Source organism: Simochromis diagramma, unplaced genomic scaffold (assembly GCF_900408965.1).
Source record: "Simochromis diagramma unplaced genomic scaffold, fSimDia1.1 OVJJ01000216.1, whole genome shotgun sequence".
NCBI classification, from domain to species: domain Eukaryota; kingdom Metazoa; phylum Chordata; class Actinopteri; order Cichliformes; family Cichlidae; genus Simochromis; species Simochromis diagramma.
The window spans coordinates 15,303,085-15,317,551 of record NW_024386883.1 but is presented as its reverse complement, the minus strand read 5'-3'; the positions used below and the strand labels follow the sequence as shown (position 1 = coordinate 15,317,551).

General features: G+C 41.2%; 1 protein-coding gene across 1 annotated transcript in view; it reads right to left on the bottom strand.

Annotated features, from left to right (window-relative positions):
* The window catches only part of capn5b (calpain 5b), a 55,927-nt gene extending 44,456 nt beyond the window's left edge, over window positions 1-11,471 (bottom strand). The window contains exons 1-3 of the mRNA XM_040032461.1: window positions 11,225-11,471; window positions 10,985-11,047; window positions 10,338-10,554 (exon numbers count right to left, since the gene is read on the bottom strand). The gene's annotated coding sequence lies outside the window, so the exon portion shown is untranslated. The remainder of the gene's footprint in view (window positions 1-10,337; window positions 10,555-10,984; window positions 11,048-11,224) is intronic.
* Between the last annotated feature and the right edge of the window lie 2,996 nt (window positions 11,472-14,467).

Below are 14,467 nucleotides of genomic sequence, written 5' to 3'. Positions count from 1 at the left end.
TAGTGTTACTATGGTTGTGGTCAGAAGATAATATGCACTCATCATGGACATGAAGGTCCTGATAATTTGGGGCTTTTGATTTGATTTTGATTAATTCCTTGAACTGTTCTTTTTTTCAAGGGTGCAATGATTGAACAGCATACATCTTTAATGACTTAAAATAAAATTGGGTGCACAAGTTCAAATTTATTTTGGATTTTCTATAATCCACACATGATCAAAAGAACACAGACTCAAAGACATGCATATACATCCACATATTTGGTTAAATGTCCCTGTGCATAGACCAGACACTTATGGTAGCCATCACCAAGTTTCTGGGTGGCTATCTGACCTTTGACCTCTTCTTGGAGGAATAAATAGAATTTATTGAATTTTGTTGGTTTCCTAGCATAGATGTGGCCTAGCATAGTTTGGGGCCTTGGAAGTGTTATTCTGCAAGCTTAATGTTAGCCAGTTGTATCCATTCTAAAACCAGTTTTAATACGTGTTTGGAATCATTACCCTGTCTGAACAACCAAATCTGTTCACATTTTATCGAGCTGTTGTTTTGCCCGAAACGCCAGAATCTCAGGTTAAATTTTGACAACCGCCGAACAGCTAAAACAGTAAATGAGACACGGTACAGGGCTTCTGCACAAAGAGGTTAACACAAAGCACAGACCCGCCAACGCATCAGAATCAGTGAGATGTCGGCTTTCTCACCTGACGGCACATACACGGACACGCCATCGGGGCTGAGAGCCGACATCCCACTGATTCTGGTACGTCGGCGGTCCGGTCTTTGTGTTTACGTCTTTTTTGCGCTAGATTCTGAAGCTGCAGGTTTCATCACTATCCAACCAAACCAGCAGCAAAAGAAGATCCAAACTACGCTTCACATTTAGCTTCACATAATAATAATCACATCGCCATGAATTCCCTCTTACTCTTGCTGTTTTGCTTCCACCACAATAAAATAACACTTCATGCACAACTCTCTCTCTCTCTCTCAGTGTACTTCAAGACAGTTTCCCATCTAAAATCTCTGTTTTCTGCATTATTTGCTTGCTTATTACCCACCAGTCTACCGTTATGTACAGCGCTGTCGGCCACTGTTTTTTTTTTTCTTTTAATTTAACTGACTTCCGACAAGAAAATCTCATGTCTGCTGTTCAATACTGAAGAAATTTAAACATTTTAAAATTACGCAAAATTGCAAAACGCTTAGCTGTGTCTCTAATTAAACCTCTGTAACTTTGCTCTGCTTCACTTCAGCAGCATCTGGTAATGTTTATATGTTGATTCATGGTTTTCTTTAGTTTTTGTTGTATTGCAGAATATTTTTAAGGGTTTCTGCTATAAAAAGCCAGGCCAGGAAAATCTCCTTCATGTTTTTCTGTTTTATGCTCAGTTACTTTGGTGCAACGGCATCTGCTGTGATGCTTACACCTTTGATAAAGTCTCAGAAGTGTCAGCTTTCTTTTTATAGACATAAAAATATGGATATGTACTAATAAATGATCAGAATTATAATATTTCTGACTGTCTGAGGCAAAATTTCCCCGATTCAAATCGAATCGATCGAATCAAATCGGGACCTTGTGAATCAGAATCGAATCCATTCTAGAAATCAGTGACGATACCCAACCGTAGTAGTCCTCCTTCATTTATATACTGATACTAGCGGCTACAAAACAGCCCCAAAGCATGATGCTGCCAATACTATGCTTGACAGTCGGTACAGTGTAAACCTAAAGCATCACTCTATAAAATATTTAAGTGAGGGCGTGCACATATTTGAGCCTGTATGTTTTAGTTGCTTATACTTGGCAAATCAAACAATACACATAACCTGTCAGATGCACTCTCGGGTGCATTATGAGAGCCTGCTGTTTTAAAGCTAACACGTTCTGAATGCTAAAAAGACACCAGTGTATAATCCGGCTGCTTGAGGCACTCGAGTCTTTGTAGGGCTCAGCTTTTAAGTGACGCTGTGCTCCAACACAGAGTCAAGGGGGAGATGTTCAGATTAAGTGGGAGGGCTTATTCCGCTACAGCTTTTCAAACTCATCTTAAATCATCTTGAAACTCACAGATGAAATGCTCTTGTGATGTTGTTTGGATCATACTGCAAACTGAAGTGTGCGGAGAAAAACCTGCTCAGAGAAATGGAAATGTATCCCTGTTAAACTTGGTACTGAACCAATCTGCATCTGAACAAGGTCAACTCTGAAGCAGTAAATCAGCATTTTCTGCCGAAAAATGACCTAATACATTCAACAACAACTGAAGACTGGAGAACAAAACATGTGTGCATGTGCCGGTGGTATTAATGTATAATGTAAAATGTCTCAGTATTTCTCAGTATAGTAAAGTAATAAAACCAAATCCTGCTTATGTCTCTTTATGCCAGATTACTACGCAGCACTGCTATTAACATAAAGTGTTTTTTAATTGGGCTGAGATGACCTGTTCACCTTCCAGCAGTGCTCAATGACATCTAATATCTTTGGGAAAATGAGGAGAACAGAAAATTGAGAGCAGCCCCACTGAAAGTACGTCAGCAGCTAAATGAAATCTAACCACAGTACCTTTCAAACATTATTAACCTGAAGGATTTAAGGACTAACTTTTTCTGACACTTTGAGAAATCTCATGCTTTCAGCAGACATTCATGTGTTCAAAGCAAACTTTAAACATCCTGCTGCAAGTGTGGTTTTCAGATATGTCACATTACCTACAGCCTGTATCTGATTAGTCTCTAACCTTAATTAAAGAAAATAGCCAGTAAGTTCACTTTACAGGAATTAACAAGCTATCTCACTCTTGAGTGAGTGATAAAGTAAATTCCTGGGGGAATGAGGAGGTCGCAGTTGGAAGCAAAGTCTGACAGATGGCCTGGTGACTTGGCTCGTGACTGCAATGGGGAAAACCATGCTGTCATCTGGCCTCTGTGGACTGCCAACAGGATCACCTGCAGAGAACGAATCCTGAGAAGCTGCTGGGCTGCATTTCTTCACTACTGTGGCAAGAACAGCAACAATCACTGCTGAAAATTAAAGCTGCAAGGTTTCTACTATGATTATCTGTCAGTATGTGGCACATTTAAATCTAATTTTCAAACAAATTCTCTGTTCCATGAAGCAGGATGATCCATAAACTTGACGCCTGCACTTCCCATACATTCTCCTATGCTGGTACATTTGCTATTTTAGCACTTTTGCTTCTTTTTATTCATCTGAGAGAAAAACTACTGCTTTAATCCGCTACTGGATAATCCATCCATACATTTTCTGCCGCTTATCTGGGTTCGGGTCATTGGGGGACACCAAGACGTTCGCAAGCCAGCTCAGACATAATCTCTCCAGTGAGTCCTGGGTCTGACCCTTGGCCTCCTCCCAGTAGGACATGCCCAGAATACCTCACCTAGGAGGCTATCAGGTGGAATCCTAGTCAGATGCACGAACCACCTCAACTGACTCCTTTCGATGTGGAGGAGCAGCGGCTCTACTCCAAGTCCCTGTCGAATGACTGAGCTCAGCCACTTCTTCTCCTGGTAAGACGTGCCCAGAACACTAAGCCATCCTCGTCAGATGCCCAAACCACCTCAGCTACATTCAGCTCCCTCTTCACCATAATGGGCCGTATCTAATGCCCCTATCACAAAATCACTTTCCAATATAACTATATGCACATATACACACACAAATACCCAACCCATTTGACAAATACACTCTAAAGCTAAGGTAAACACTTGACATACTATAGAAATTTCATGTACGTTTGTGGCAACTCCAATGAAGAAGACGTTACAGCTCTACATTGACATTAATGAGCTGCACAGCAACAGCAGCAACAGGAGAATCAAAGCACAACTAGCACCTGGATTTATTCATCAGAGTTAAATTAATATATAAACAATATTATATAATATTATGATAATAAATGATAAATAAATACGAAAAGGTACAAAAGCTCTCTGTCCACACGAGGTTTGCAAAAATCTCCGTCCTGATGGCAGTACATCACCATCACTTAGGGTGGCTCACCCCCTTTCCCACCACTCTGGACTAACATAGTTGCATCACTCTGTGTTGTTGTCTTGCTGCTCCTCCACATCGAAAGGAGCCAGTTGAGGTGGTTTGGGCATCTGACAAGGATGCCTCCTGGGCGCCTCCTGGGTGAGGTTTTCCGGGCATGTCCCACCGGGAGGAGGCCCCGGGGCAGACCCAGGACCCGCTGGAGCAATTATATCTCTCGGCTGGCCAGGGAACGCCCTGGTGTTCCCCTGGATAAGCTGGAGGAGGTGGCTGGGGAGAGGGAGGTCTAGGCTTCTAACTGCTGTTTAACTGACACAGGTAGCAGGAACTGAAAGGTGAGGACTTAAGATTTATTTCAAAAGGCCATCACTCTGACTGGTTTATTGGAATCGCCTCTTTCTCTCTGATTGATAAATGATGAAGATCAGAAACAAAACATCTGCAGGTCTGGTTCTTTTCAAGCTGCCACAGCTTTTACTTGAAGTATAAGCCTCGGGATCCTTTCTTGTAAATGACACTTGTGGTTTTCATCAATTGCTGTCCCTAAATATATATTTTAATTTACATCCTTGGAACAATCCTGTGTTGCTGTGTCTTCCTGATCAGTCTAAAATTAAAACTCATCTTCTTTGTTTGTTTTTTGGACTGTTACCTACACACACATCAATCTGACATGGAGCTGAACTGAGCTGAACTCCAGTTCTGGCACAGATAGAGGATGAGCTAATGGGCCACTGTAGCCCCACTGTAAAAGTAAATCAGGATTATTTAGTACTGTCAATCTTGCAGAGCTCTCTAGCAGAAGAATAACAATATGGACCTAAAAATGAGATTAATAGGCCTCTCTTTAACAGTGGTTCTGTTCCATTAAGTGTCCCCCTGAGCAATGACAGCGAATCAGTGTACACAATAGCAGGGCCCTCCCTAAGTGGAGCACAACCACCATTAATGCACATGTGATTTTCCCGTAATGACATTTGAAAACGTCTGCTTTGAAAAAGGTCTACTGGTGGCCACAGGAGCTCTGATGTGGAAGAAATGCTGTTGGACTGCAGGCAGATGTTTGGGAAGACGTGCTTTATGATGATTTAAGACTTCAGCCCTCCTACGAGTGCGGAAAGAAAGCAGATGGGAGGTTTCTCCAATGGAAACTCAGTAAGAACTGCCTACGCTATGGGAACAAAGGGTGAAGCAAGCGAGTGGAGGCAGGGCAGACTCTGGTAGTCATCAAGAGGCTAAAAGCAGCCCATTTGGTTTCTCTGCCTCTTCAGAAATTACAAAGACAACACAACCAAGAAACTGTGAATATTAGAAAGATGGCATTTCCATCATTCAATAGAATTATCAAAATTCAACCATTTGAAGTGACCATGGCAGATTTTGTTTGGAAGTGAAAGCAGTCAGAATGAATAAATGAGGTAAATCCTGATGCAGCTGAGGAGGAGTGTGGAGGAGGAGGAAGACTTTTGAAAGGACAAAATGACAGTTAAAGAATTCCCAGCTGACACAAAGCACAAATCTCTCCCCCAAAACAATGGAGACATGATTAAGAAAACGACGGCTCATGCACTGGAGAGAGGTGAAACGCTGGAGGGAAAAGTCAGCCAATCAGCGATCAATAAGAATGAGGAAACAAAGGGCCCTTTCTGACAAATGTGAGCAACGCTGATGTAATAACAACATGTTGTTTAATGCATTGCTTCCAGCAGCAAATATTAATCTTCAACTGCGCTCTAAACTGTTGATCTCGGAAAACAAATTATTCACAATGCTGGCTTTTTCCTCATTTCTGACACTGGGCTTGTTCCCCTGTTTGTTTACACAACAGTGTTAGAAGCCTGACATCTTGTGAGGTTACAGATTTTGGTGGAGAGGCCGCGGCAGTGATAATAAACTGATTGCAGTCCCAGAATGATCTATGATCTTCGCTGTGAGTGAACAACACACATGAACAAATGGCTGAATTCGAGCAAAGGTGCAGACTGCCAGCTGCCCTTGCTTCATTGTGCTATGCCTGCATTACTGAGCAGGAAGAGCTGCTGGTCAGCAGATGTCAACATTGATGTCATTCGACCGGTGCTGCCCAGTGCTGGCCGAGACATCGCAGAGTATCGATGATGGCAAAATGGCAAGATTTTGACATATGTGAATGCCAAAGTAATTGAAAAAATAAATCTGCGGTTGGGTTATTATTGTAATCCACACTTATTGATTATCCATTAAGTTACCAACATCATGCAAATAACTGAATTCAACAACATGTTTTGTTTTGCAGTAATTTTCTTAAACTTCATTTATAAGAAACACTGTTAGGCTTCCTCCAGATTGATCTTACTGTAGGAATGCTCTCTTCTGCTTACAAGTTTGAGCTTTAAGGAGGGGGTGAAAGAGCACCACTGTTAAAGAAGCAGGGGCACTGGATTTATAATGAGAAAACACTGACAGCCCTCCAGTGAAAAATTAATGCAAAGAGTATCGCATTATTTTGTTTTCTGACTCGAGCCTCCTTCTGTCGAGCCTCTTCTGCAGCACCACGAAGAGTATTCGTCTAAGGACCACGGAGAGCTCCTGTTACACAGCACTGGGTGGGACCACACTGAATCAATCAATCACAAAAGAGTCAATCTTTGTTCGCGTTCCTGGACACTAAATGTCACGTGTTTTTCTTGATAGTCGACAGGGATTTATGGGTAATGTATTTTTAGCAAAAAGTCTGGCATATTTTCTTTCTGCAGCTTGTCCAGATAAATTCGGGGGCTGTGTCACCATGTCAACCAAGAAATCTGAGCTTTCAAATCATGACATTTCTAAACACTAACCCGTTAGTGTTTTAATCCATAAACCTAACCTAAATTTTTAATAATCACAGCAACCTATTTTAAGTTAATAACATATTAAAAATAATCAATGCAGACTCATATTTTTTAATTTACTAATTTCAGTTTTGTGGCAGATGCATTAAGCCAGAAAGAAATGTCCTTCACCAGAAGCATTTCAGGACTTCTGCTTGGGAAGAAAGTCAAAACTTCCAAATATTTTAAACTAAGAGATATAAAAGTAATATATATAAGTAAATTCATTTCATTGGAATTAAATAAATTAACATTTTTGTGCATTGTTGGTTTTAATCACTCAAGCTGCTGCGCAACGAGTTTCCCTACTTGGGAAAATAAAGTGAAGTCAAGTCAGGTTCTACATGATTTTTGAGTCCTTGAACACATTTTCTTCAGCAGTCCGCCCTCATATCTACAGAATGCACATTTTCCACTTGCATAGGAAAAAAAAAAAATCTGCATTTGGAGGTTTGGTGGGTTGGTGATGGAGTGAATCGCTTTGACGCTCATGCCAGAGACAAAAGTTTACTTTTTTTGATAGCTTATTAATTAAAAGGATTTCATTTGGTTTCAGGACATAAAACAAAGCTTTACAATGTACAAAAAGGACCACTTCAGATATTTTCAATTATAGAATAATATCTAAATTATACCAACAATGAGGAGAACAGGAACTACAACACTGTATGTTAAACAGAAATGGGAAAAGTAACATGTGAGTATTTCTGAGGATGAACGGTTGCAAATACGGAGACACAACAATCCACTACATCATCACAAACTTCAAGAGAACGCGGTTTTCGAGAATTCAGTACAATTTTTTGAAATTTTGGTGATTGCCAAAATACTGGGCTTTCATATACCAAGGTACCATATTTAGGTAATATGGAAGGAAATATTGTGTCAGTAGAAGAGAAGACAGCTGTTTAAAATCTTGTTAGTAGCCGGTAAGAAAGCAATCACAAAGCGATGCCACAAACCAGATCCGCCAAGGCAAGATGAATGGCTGAAAACAGTGAGTGAAATATTTGTTTTGGAGCGACTGACTCTGATGAGTCTGATAAGACGGAGACTGAGAGAAATGGAAGAGCTGGACCAAATTCAAGTATCAGTGACACAGTGAGGGATGAAAAACTACACGGTCAGGTTTAGGAAAAGATAAAGGTTTGGCTTATAACACGGTTATAAAGTAGTTATCAGGTCTTATAAAGCAAAAATTACTTACACATTCATGCTAAATGATAAAAAAATGTTTGTTTTTATCACCACTTCATGCTTTGCTACAAGTCTGTACTAAAACAATTCAAATGAAGTCATGTGTAGATCTCAAAATGCAGTCTTTGCACTCCTACAACTTCCAAATGAGAAGTTTTTCTGTGTGTCAGAGTAAACTCACAAACAATGACTCTACTGTGTGTTTTGCTTAACCTTACCCACACTCAGGTTCTTCTTACTTTTAGGTAAGCTGTTAAGTCTGTAGGCATATTTCCATTTAATCTGTTAGCAAATTAGGAGCTTGGGGCACGCCTGCCTTCTTCTGTGGATTCTTGATAGAGGAGCCAATGAAATTACCTCCATATTATACCAGCAAAGAGACAGAGAGTTCCTTTAAGAGCATTAATGGTTAATGTTAAATAGACTGGTTTTTATATAAAGCTTTTCTACTCTACTTTAAAAGCGCTTTCCGCAAAATGTCTCATTCCCCCATTCACACCCAAGTGCTAGCATTTACGCACAGCAATCTAAGGACCACGGACAGCTCCTGGGACACAGCACTGAATGGCAACGAGTCTTCTAAGCTAGTCAGAAAAACACGTATCTAATCAGATCTGGGGGGAGAAGGCATCACTGAATAATGATGTGCAAATGAGTCCACACACACCCTGGAATCACAGTAAGAGGCTGTTCTTCTGTTCTTTTAGCTGTTGCTCACGACGCATGCAGGAAATTCACACACTAGAGATGATAAGGGTGTATGTAGAGCAGAAATGCAGTGTAGGTGGGCTGTAGCGTAGTTAACTTAAAGAGTGATGTGAATATTGCACGTTTCCATCTGGTTTTGTATGGATAGACAACACTTTGAGTCACAAAAACAAAAACAACAACAACGGAAAATAACGATTATTGAACCGATTTGAGCTTAAGGCCGAGGCACCCCACAGGAAGGATGTGGTGAATGTGTGGTCAGATATCAGAGTGTGTTCAGGTGGATCTGGATGTGGTGGTGGTGGTCAGGGAGTGACTGATTGAGTCTGCTTCTGCTGACAGACTGATTACGCTCTGAAGTGAACAGGGAGGAGTAATGCACCAGAACACCACAGAAAGAGAGGGAGAGAGAGGAGAGGGAAGGGTGTGCCAGACCATCCTTCATCCACCGCCCCCACCTCTCTCCTGCATCACGGAGGAGGGCTATCCCAGCTTCCCCCATCCTCCCAGCATCGTGATCTCCCCTCTGCAGTATCTCCTTGTGCTTCTGTGGGCTTGGCCGTAACACACAACACTTATGCCCAAAGTCCACCCAGGCCAGACTGTTTCACTTTTAGCTACTCATATGACACTTATATGATGAGATAGATAAATGTTACATTATGTGGTTTAGGAATATTATAAGGTGTTAGTTAAACCCGACAAAAAGCTGACATTTTTTACCATTATCTTCTCTTTAATGAACAATAATGGCACATATGAAGTAGCGATTATTGGGTTTACACAGTTTACCTGGCATGAATCGGATTAAGGTTGAATGCCAGTAAAAACATGCTGAGAGTGTCCACTTTTAGACCCTGAAAGCTGGCAAGTGGTCCAAACATAGACTATTAATGTGCATCCACTCCCCTCTGGGTTCTCTGCAGAACAATATAGTTGTGCAATTACTAATTTATTACTCCGAGTGCAGTGGGGGAGAAAAACAGGCAGCACAGAGTCACGCAGAAAGTCCCTGTTTGAGAGGAAAACTTACTGAGAAAGGCTTTAATTTTCCAGCAGGAGCCATTACTACTGATGTGAGTGATATTTGGTGAGGGTAACAGCAGCTCGCTCAGATATGGCTCCCACACAGATTTACTGCAACTGTGGCTGTGCATTGTAAATATGAAACGAGAATGTAAAAGACTAAGCACCTTTGAAACAGTGGATATGCTGCAAGCCCTGAAATGCACAGGCAAGACCAGTAAAGCCTGGAAGAGCGGCTCTCCCGTCCAAGATGCACAGTATATAGCGCTCTTTTTGCGCAAAGTAAAAGCTGCTTTCACACCGGTGCAATACGAGTTCACTCCCACCCCCCATCCTCACCTCTTGTTATCGGCTCGGCAGCCCTGGACACAGAGGCCGTGTAAATCATACGACAAGTAAGTAACAGGATATCGAATCTACCGAGATTTAACTCGCTGATCGCCGACTCTCCATCTCCGGCAGCCCTCCACACAGCACCTGCCTGCCAAGGGGGAGAGCAGCCTGAAGCGGCTTAAAACAGCACTCTCACCTGAACCGAGGCCTCTCCCGTGGCAACGTGGGTCTCTCTCGGGTCCTCCTCCGCAGGGGGGGAGCGGGCGAGGGAGGAGGGGGATCCAGCCGGTCCGGCTCTCGCTCTCCGGGGCTAGGGGGGGTGGGGGCTGCTGGGATTCCTCTCCACGCGCTCCCTGGTCCGCCGACGGAGCTCCTCTCTCCTCCTCTCCTCTCCTTACCCAAGCAGCGTCAAGCTGCGGATGGAAAACGAGAAGTTCCGCTCTCTTGATTTCAAAATAAAAAAAAATTTTAAAAAAAAATGTACACACATGACCTGTAATATAGCCAGCGAAACAGCAGGGGGCGCCATAAAACAACCCCCAGCCCCTAATTAAGATGACCAGGAGCTTAACGTTTACTTCTAAAAAATGAATTAATTACAAAATAAAAATATGTAATTTTTCGCACATTATATTGTGTATTATATTGTGTTTGATTTAAATAAAAGGACACTTAGTCTTTAGTTCCTTGTCCTTTAGTCTTTCTTTCACCAAAGCTAATTTTGCCCATAAATCGCTAGCAAGTGCATGCTAATTGGTACATTGTGCCATTTCCAAGCCATAACTCGACTCAAAGAGCAGTTAAACCATAACATTAACTACTAACTGAGTAGAAGCTGATTACCGTGGTCGAAGGCGACTGTTATCAAGATGGTAAAAGTATCCTGGACAGGTGCCAGCTTCATGCCTGAAATCAAAATGGCAGATACTGTGACGTCCATAGAGACAGGTATTTTTACTTCCCTATTCGTCGGCTTAGTTATTGATATTTTAACTTTGAATTATTGTCTGTATATATTGCGCTTTTGGGATCTTTTAAAGTGTTTATCTTGAACTGACAACTTTGGTTACACTCCGTACTCACTTCTGTAAAACACCAAATTTTAAGCTGAATTTCCTTTTCTACCTCATTTTCCACATTTAGCCGACTTTTTCTCGGGAAGAAATAGCACCTGATTTGTTAGTTCTACCAGAGGGTTTGTTAACACCGCGCTTCAGTGCGTTTTATTTTGAAGGTACAAATGGGAAATTGTGTATCTCCTTTGCTTCCTCGTAACGGGAATCCTCAATATTGGGCTGTACACAGTGCGCATGCGCTCAGTTAACGGGCCTGCTGTAATCCCCTTTGTCACAAATAACAAGAGGACGCAATCTGCTGTAATTAAGGAAACCTATCCGCCCAATTACAGGTTTCCACTTATGTAACAGTTAAGGTCATTAAAACCAAAATAAACACAGCTAGGTTTATTTGATATTTCTCTTTACAAATTAAAACAAGATCTGTGCTTTGCAAAGTGCAATAAAATAATACCGTGCATTTCTTAAATGAACGGGACCGACTGCAACTGCGCATTTACTGCCCAAAAATGAGTCGTTTCATCAGAAAAGCTACAAATTCAGGCAGTAAGCCCTCAATTTCAAATGTAAAGCAAAAGTATTGGCGAGGAAACTTAATATAACAATTACCAAGTATTAAAAAGAAGATGATGATGAGATATTAATAGTCTTCACGAACTCTGCCATTGCTCATTTAATTTCCTAATTAACTGACTGATTTTTGAAAAACAGAAAAATAGTGATACGTGACCCAGAGTCAAAAGTGACATCATTGTGCATCATTTGTGTTTTAAAACCTAATCTTAAAAATAATAAGTGTATTATTATAAGTAATAACTATTTAAAAATAAAACGGAACCGCCTCACGTTTCAGGAGTTTTGGAGCTTTTTGCATGACAAAAGCATCACTGGATTTCAAAAAAAACAAACAAACAAACAAAAAAAATGTTAAAATATTTCGCTCTTCATGAATTAACATATGAGCAAAAACGTTGGAGCTTAATAGTTGTTTTATTTTTCCTTAAGTTTTCCTGAGAGTACAGTACTTAGTTACATCAAGCTCGTGTAAGCTTACCTTACCAGTGAGAAACTGAGGTGAATTGTACCGCCACAAGTCCATGTAAAGGATTTTTTTTTTAAGGTGATGGATTTTCATATGCACACTCACTGCTGTGTAGATTCCAGAGTTTTTGCTGAGGCTCTGGCACCATCTGCTGTTCAGTGACCACCTTTATAATGCTGCTGGGAATATCATTTATCTACAGGTGAACAAGCTGCCTTTAACGTGAGCCTCAGATTTAATGATGGGAAGGAAAAAAAAACAACACAATTTTGTTAAACAAAATCTAATTTTCATTTAAATTTCAGTGCTCAAAATATCTCCATGTTTAATAAAAAGAAAATTTCATGGTCCCCAGAGGATGAGTGCCACTCATTTTAAGAGAGCCAACTAGCCTTTCCTCCAGCATCACTAGTTGGTCAAAGTTTTCACTGATCCAGTGAAGTGCACTATATGGACAAAAGCACTGGGCCACCCACATAGGAGCTTCTTGGCAATGGAAACACATACCATGAAGCTCCCATTGCACCGTTTTTGTGCTGATGTTAATGATAGGAGGGAGTCTGGAGCTCTGCAGACGCATTGGCGACTGTTAGGCACTATGCACCTTAGCACTGGTGACTCTGCTCTCCAACTACGTGGCTGGAGACTAGTTGCTGTTGCTTCCACTTTGCAATAAGGCTACTTAAATACTGTAATATCTCAGAGGGAGGACTTGTTGCAGTGATTGCATCCTATTACAGCACCACACTCGAATTCTATGAGCTCTTTGGAACAACCTGTTCATTCACAAATGTTTGTAAAGGGAGACTGCATGGCAAGGTGCACCTGCAGCAATTCAAAGAGATAAATACTTTTGTCTAAATAGTGTATGTTAAAATCAGCGTGATGTATAGGCACAAAAACCTGGGACAGCTGTTGTCCCAAGAGAATCTACGCCAGAATTATTGGTGATCTCTGATTGGCCCTGGACTACAAGAGGGTACTTTTACAACACAACTGATATAATTATTACTAAAGTTCATAAAGATGATGTATTTTGGTCGCTTAATAACTTTTCACCTTGCATCAGTATTTACTGTTGGTTTTGGACCACGATCCTGCAAATTAATAATAATAATGATAATAAAAAAAAGAACATTTTAGATGAGCTCGAAGTTGTACTCATTATAGCAGCACTTAGCTGTAACATGTTAGATTTACTCACTATTAAATTAACTACCATACCAGAGTGTTATCCGATAGGCGAACCTTGCGTGTTTATTAACACAAGAAACTGCAACAGCCCTCCTGGCCTATAAATGGAGGCTGAAGGAAGCCTTTCATGATTAATGGTTCAAAATAAATTTCACTTGGTTCATGCTTGATCCATCCATCAGTTCCACTCTGTCTGACACAGGGGGTGGGTGGGGTTTTTGTGCTCACATCCAGAGCCGTATACCTGAGATGATCATACCATGGGTGTTTCAAGGAGTCTGAATCTTGAGCTTTCAGCTCACAGGGATTACTTGTACATGGCTAAAATTCGAAAAGGAGTACATGTATGACTGAAAACCGGTGGTGACGAGTGAGGAGAGAATCTGACGGAGAAACCGAGGAGCGCGGCACGGCGACTGGCTCATCGTCCTTCTTTGTGATGCTTCCAATGAGCACATTTTTAAACAGTGGGCTTCTTGTTTTATTCCAAACTAGCAACTGATCCCAGGAAAGTCTGGGTACCTCTGGGCTAAAGTAAACTTGCTGTAGTGCCAAATTATAAGAGACACTTTGTGTGAAAACAAAACAACTGGCAGTCTATTATAAACCTACACTGTATTCTCCACAGTCTCTTCCTGCTTGGTTACAAGGTGTAGCTTTGGGAAAAATGATTCATTGATAGCCTCTTGGCACAGAATGGAGGTTTCTAGCATAACCTCACCTACTTCCAAGGTTCGTTTAGAAGAACCAAGGGTCTGAAGAGGTCGAGGCTCTAGCAACACTTGCAGTATAAACAGCAGCTTTATTACTTGACTAACGCGTTTTGGCTTGTGGTGCTGATCAAGTAATAAAGCTGTTTTTTTATCCTAGTTTAGAGTTGCTGGAGCTTCAACCTCTTTAAAACTTCTATGAACAACATATTTGAGTGAAGGAAGCGTACGCTGCTCTTAGCTCTGCCTGGAAACAGGCTTGTAAATGACTCCAAATATACCTCAATTGAGGGCAATTAAGAGG